Genomic DNA, 6,390 nt, shown 5'->3' on the forward strand with positions numbered 1-6,390 from the left:
ACAACTCTTTGCAACCCCCAGGGACTGTACAGTCCATGGAATTCTCCAGGCCAGAATACTGAACTGGGTAGCCATTCCCTTCTCCTGGGGTTCTCCCCAACCCAGGGACCGTACCCAGGGACCGTACCCAGGTCTTGAGCACTGAAGGTGGATTCTTTACCAGCTCTGCCACCAGGGATAAGTGTATATTATATTAAATATATTTAGCTGCACGAAACTAGACTTTGTTAGCACAGAGTGATGTGCACTGGATTTGCTATCAGATGGATCCAGGTTCTGTTTCTAAGTGTTCCACGTGCTAGTGACAGTTTACTCCCTCTGAGATTTTCTTTCCCTCATCTGCAATATTAAAATGGCCATATTATTTGTGGATAGCCAGAATTATCTATTTTCCTCAGTCTTTTCCCCTATTCACCCTCCACAGAGAAAAATCTCCTAACCATGCCTAAGTTCTGCTATTGGGAATGATCAGTATTAATAAGAGGAATGTCTGTGGGTTTTATAAATGCTCTATTAAAACAACTGCCAAGTTGATTCCTCCAGTTCCATTCTTCTCTCTCAAGATTGCTTTGGCTATTCGAGGTTTTTTGTATTTCCATACAAATCTTGAAATTATTTGTTGGTGGGAATGCAAACTAGTACAGCCACTATGGAGAACAGTGTGGAGATTCCTTTAAAAATTGCAAATAGAACTACCTTATGACCCAGCAATCCCACTGCTGGGCATACACACCAAGGAAACCAGAATGGAAAGAGACACATGTACCCCAATGTTCATCGCAGCACTGTTTATAATAGCCAGGACATGGAAACAACCTAGATGTCCATCAGCAGATGAATGGATAAGAAAGCTGTGGTACATATACACAATGGAGTATTACTCAGCCGTTAAAAAGAATTCATTTGAATCAGTTCTGATGAGATGGATGAAACTGGAGCCGATTATACAGAGTGAAGTAAGCCAGAAAGAAAAACACCAATACAGTATGCTAACACATATATATGGCATTTAGGAAGATGGCAATGACGACCCTGTATGCAAGACAGGAAAAAAGACACAGATGTGTATAACGGACTTTTGGACTCAGAGGGAGAGGGAGAGGGTGGGATGATTTGGGAGAATGGCATTCTAACATGTATACTATCATGTAAGAATTGAATCGCCAGTCTATGTCTGACGCAGGATACAGCATGCTTGGGGCTGGTGCGTGGGGATGACCCAGAGAGATGTTATGGGGAGGGAGGTGGGAGGGGGGTTCATGTTTGGGAACGCATGTAAGAATTAAAGACTTTAAAATTTAAAAAATAAAAGACTAAAAAAAAATTAAAAATAAAAAAAAACAACTGCCAAAATCAAAAAACCAAACATCTAAACTGACTCTCCAGAGCTTTGTAAGGAAGGTACTATAAACAACAGATACATTTTGCTTCATACATAGTATCTCAACTTAATATATACTTGGAGAGGGAATGAATAATTCAAGGAAACATCCTGGAGGGAATTCCCTGGTGACCCAGTGGCTAGGACTCAGTGTTTTCACCTTGGTGGCTCAGGTTCAATCCCAGGTCAGGGAACTAAGATACCATAAGCAGGACACTACAGTCAAAAAAAGAACGAAAAAAGAACAACAGAAAATGAAACATTTTGGGATACAGGGTTACCATCACTGGGCAATGAACCACACAATGCTTATCTTTATCAATTTTTATTAAAATAAACATTTAAAATAAATAAAACCCATTCTGATGTGTCTTGAAAACTGTGCAGAAAATTGTCCACTATAGAGATTTTTATATCACTTCTAAGTAAAGGAACTTGAACCAAGAAAAGTATGACATAAGAAGTTTGATAATTCCATTAAATAACCAAATCCTTCATGCCAAGAGCATCTTTGATATGAGACTCATACACAGAAGCACCTTTCAGTATAGGTGATATTTTCCTTAAGAATACCAATAAGCATGGTTGTATTTTGAGTATTAAGTACTTCAGCCTATCTGATTTTATTTCCACTGTAAAAAAAGAAAAAAGTTTTGAGACAAGAAAGCAGATAATATCTGTTCATTTTCATGATTGAAAAAAAGGACTAGGAGGAAAAATAAATTCTTTATGGCCACACAAGGGTTTTTCAAGTGTAGAAATCAGATTCTGGACTCCCGGTCTGATGTCTTTCTAATAGTACATGTTGCTATTTGTCCTAAATTGGCAGAAAGACCCAAGATACTTAGCCCTTTAGTTCTCAGAATATTTTTTGGTAGTGGTAAGATCTCAAAAAAAAAAAAAATACATGAAATTATAAGGCAAACGATTTCAGGTAAAAACAGAACTGATGTAGTAGACGTGAAGGAGGCAGGGGAGCAAGAGGCCTGGCCCCAGTGCTCCTCCATCCACAGGAGGGCAATTTAGAGCACCACTGGAAAGCCACTTGCTCCTTTCACACATGAGAAAATAACTAAGTGATTTGTCTAAGAAGCTCAATTAGTGACTTCACATCTCCTGATTCGTAATCAAATGCTCTTCCCCTTACTCTAAAATGTCTTCTAGATCACATGGGTGTTGACAGCCCTGGTTACCCCCCTAAGTCAGTCACCTGCTCTTGTGTCCAGCCATCACACCTGCCACACACTGCTTCTCTAAGCATGCTGAACTACTTGCGATTTTTTAAAATCCACCATGCCAAACATCTGACTTCTTCACATGGCTTTCCTTTTGTCTGGAAAGTTCTCTTTGAAAGCCCTCTTTCTCACCTTTCTTACCTGTACAGATCCACCAAATATAAGTTTACCTAGCACTGACTCTAGAGATCATGACACCACCTCACCTCTCATGGGTCCGACTCCCAATGTTAAGGAGGAATTTTAGTCAAATTTTACTTTTCCTTTTCTTATCATGCTTGAACTTTTACCAATTGCTTTTTGAGGGGGAATTTCATGTTCACTAGCACTTTGAACCAATTCACAACAACAACAACAACAAATTGTTGAAAGAAGAAATGCAAGAATGAAGGAATGCTATTTTCTAAGTGATTTTTACAAAAAGCATGAACATGGGAGAACATGGTATACATTTCAGTGGAAGTGGGAACTTGCTACGCATGCTGTATCATACCGCCAGGAAACGGCAACCATGAGCATCAGCAGCTCCTAATTCACAGCTCTCAAACCCATTACCATAAGAGGAAAACCTTGCCAGATACCTATATTAAACAATCTAATCTTTTAATCATCAATTTGAACAGAAAACCAGAACCAGCAACCATTTGAGGAAAACCCATAGCATTAAAAAGAAAAGAACAGATAACTAAATAGGGAAAGAAAAGAAAGAAAACCATGGTGGGGAAATAAATATTTAAGAAAGAAAGAAAAAGAAGTTGTTATTTTTTTTGTTTGTTTTTTGTTTTTTCATTCATCTGTTACTCTTTATGAGACTCAAGGGGCTACTGTTTTAAGAAAGCAAAAATAGGTTTCTCTGAAAATATACCTATAAAAGAAAGAAGAGTTTTTATATAATTTGAACACTGAAATGAACAATTTAATAGATGCCCTCAGTAACCAAATGCACATGGATACAGATTAAGTCATACGCTGAAAATGAAGTGAAAATGTGTGTTTTGAAATCTAATATATAATAGATTATGAAGAAACATTTAAATGAAGGCTCACAATCCTGGATTCACCCCTGGTTTCTTTTACTTCTTTTGCTTTTAAGGCAAACAATATAATGATTTAATTAAAATTATGTCTAATAAAATATATTTTCAGTATACACAACACTCACGAAACTGATAGGATAAACTAGTACATTAGTAGTGTGAAATCCTTTTGGAGAACAATTTTACTGCACTTTTTAAGAACCATAACATTTCCATTGCACTTTTACATTTTTCACCTCAGGCCAAAGTACTGGGAAACAAACACATGGTGTTGAAGAAATAAATCCTAGAATCTTTTTTTTCCTGAAGATAAGCTATCTTTATTTCCCACATTTATTTTTTTTAGTTTTGTTACTTAATGGTTTTGATTATTCTTGAAATATCGCAGACTGTTATGTGTCATTCATTTAATTTAGCTGTAAGATGTTGATGCTCAACAGAAGACTTATTCATTAAGAAAGAAAATATTTTCCCTTTCCTCTATACGTGTTTACTGGAGGTAAACTTAGGCCAGTGATTTAATTTCCCCTTGTCTAGAAGTTTAATCCAAATTAATAATCCCAAAGAAGAAAAACTTATTTAGAAAGCTATCCTTTGCAATATAGTTTATAATAGCAAAATCAGCAACAATCAAAATACCCAGAATTAGTGGGATATTTAAGTAAGATAAGGTAATATTCTTGATAAATATTTTTAGGGAATTATGTAACAACATGGAAAAATGTTCAAGATGCAATGCAAGTGAAGGAAACAGTATTCAAAATTAAATCTGTGCTCTGATTTCAATTACATAAAAATGTAAACATTTGAGTAATTTGGAGGATAACATAAAAATAAAATATTTGATTTATCTGAATGATACATACCTCTCTTATTTCTATTTAATAAACCGTGTATACTAGATTTTTTTAAAGGGAGAAAGCAGAATTATCCATATTTCTCATCAATATCTCAAACTTATTGAGATTAAGTGTACCTCTAATGAAAAAAATGATTCCATTTAGAATAATAAAATATATGCAAGGTTCAAACATTCAACCTTGATATTAAATAGAGGTTGTTGAAACTGATGAATCTGCCTTTTCTAATTTATCTTATTTTATAGAGGGTGACTACACCACCCTTATGGCAGAAAGTGAAGAAGAACTAAAAACCCTCTTGAAGAAAGTGAAAGAAGAGAGTGAAAAGGTTGGCTTAAAGCTCAACATTTAGAAAACTAAGATCATGGCATCTGGCCCCATCACTTCATGGGAAATAGATGGGGAAACAGTGGAAACAGTGTCAGACTTTATTTTGGGGGGGCTCCAAAATCACTGCAGATGGTGATTGCAGCCATGAAATTAAAAGACACTTATTCCTTGGAAGAAAAGTTATGACCAACCTAGATAGCATATTCAAAAGCAGAGACATTACTTTGCCAACAAAGGTCCGTCTAGTCAAGGCTATGGTTTTTCTAGTGGGCATGTATGGATGTGAGAGTTGGACTGTGAAGAAGGCTGAGCACCGAAGAATTGCTGCTTTTGAACTGTGGTGTTGGAGAAGACTCTTGAGAGTCCCTTGGACTGCAAGGAGATCCAACCAGTTCATTCTGAAGGAGATCAGTCCTGGGTGTTCTTTGGAAGGACTGATGCCGAAGCTGAAACTCCAGTACTTTGGCCACCTCATGCAAAGAGTTGACTCATTGGAAAAGCCCCTGATGCTGGGAAGGATTGGGTTCAGGAGGAGAAGGGGACGACAGAGGATGAGATGGCTGGATGGCATCACCGACTTGATGGAGATGAGTTTAGGTGAACTCCGGGAGTTGGTGATGGACAGGGAGGCCTGGTATGCTGCAGTTCATGGGGTCACAAAGAGTCAGACATGACTGAGCGACTGAACTAAACTGAACTGATAGAGGGTGACTACTTTTAAAGTCACAATGGAAAACTTACATGTTTAATGTATTATGGTTTTCAGAATTTTCACACACACATACACACAATTATTCAATTCTCAGTTCTCTTCAAAGCAAAGATTAAATTAGATAAGAGGAATAGGTATTACCATGTTTTTTAAATAGATAAAGATAAAAGGGTTAAATTAATTTCTTAAGGTACTATGGGGGCACAGAATGAAACTCACCATAAACCTTCCTTCTACATAATTACCATCTTATGATAGCATATGATATTAGAATATTTCATTACATTTTTACCTACAGAGATAAGTGACTTTTTTTTAGTCTTCAAAAAGCAGCAAAAAGTTTAATTCTTTACAGTTTTATTTGTTCATTCTTTTTTTAAGCAATATAAATTTGAAGACACACTATGTACCAGGCAGTCTGCCAAGTCCTAGAGGTAAAGAGATGCCCAAGCCACAGTTCATCCTAAAGGATCTGCAATCTAGGAATTGAGATACACAAATAAATTTTGAAAGGTAGGAGTAAAAGTGATAACTGCTGAAATAGAGCTATCAATAGCACACAGATAAGAAACTATTTAATCACTTGTATGATGCGGATATAGAGGCTGTTGAAGAAAATACTTGAGTAAGGCGAAGTAAGGAAAGAAGAAAATCAGTTACATATAAACTAGGGTAGAGGGTGACATTATTTTAGAAAGCAAATTCTTTTTCTGAATTTAAGGATTCACAGAACTCTGCTAATGAGTGTCACTAAAGAATCCAATTGTGCAAGCATTATTTAATTCTCAAATAATTTAGTCTTGATTTGCATAAGGTTTGTTCAATTATACAAGTT

This window comes from Ovis canadensis, chromosome 1, assembly GCF_042477335.2.
Source record: "Ovis canadensis isolate MfBH-ARS-UI-01 breed Bighorn chromosome 1, ARS-UI_OviCan_v2, whole genome shotgun sequence".
Lineage (NCBI taxonomy): Eukaryota > Metazoa > Chordata > Mammalia > Artiodactyla > Bovidae > Ovis > Ovis canadensis.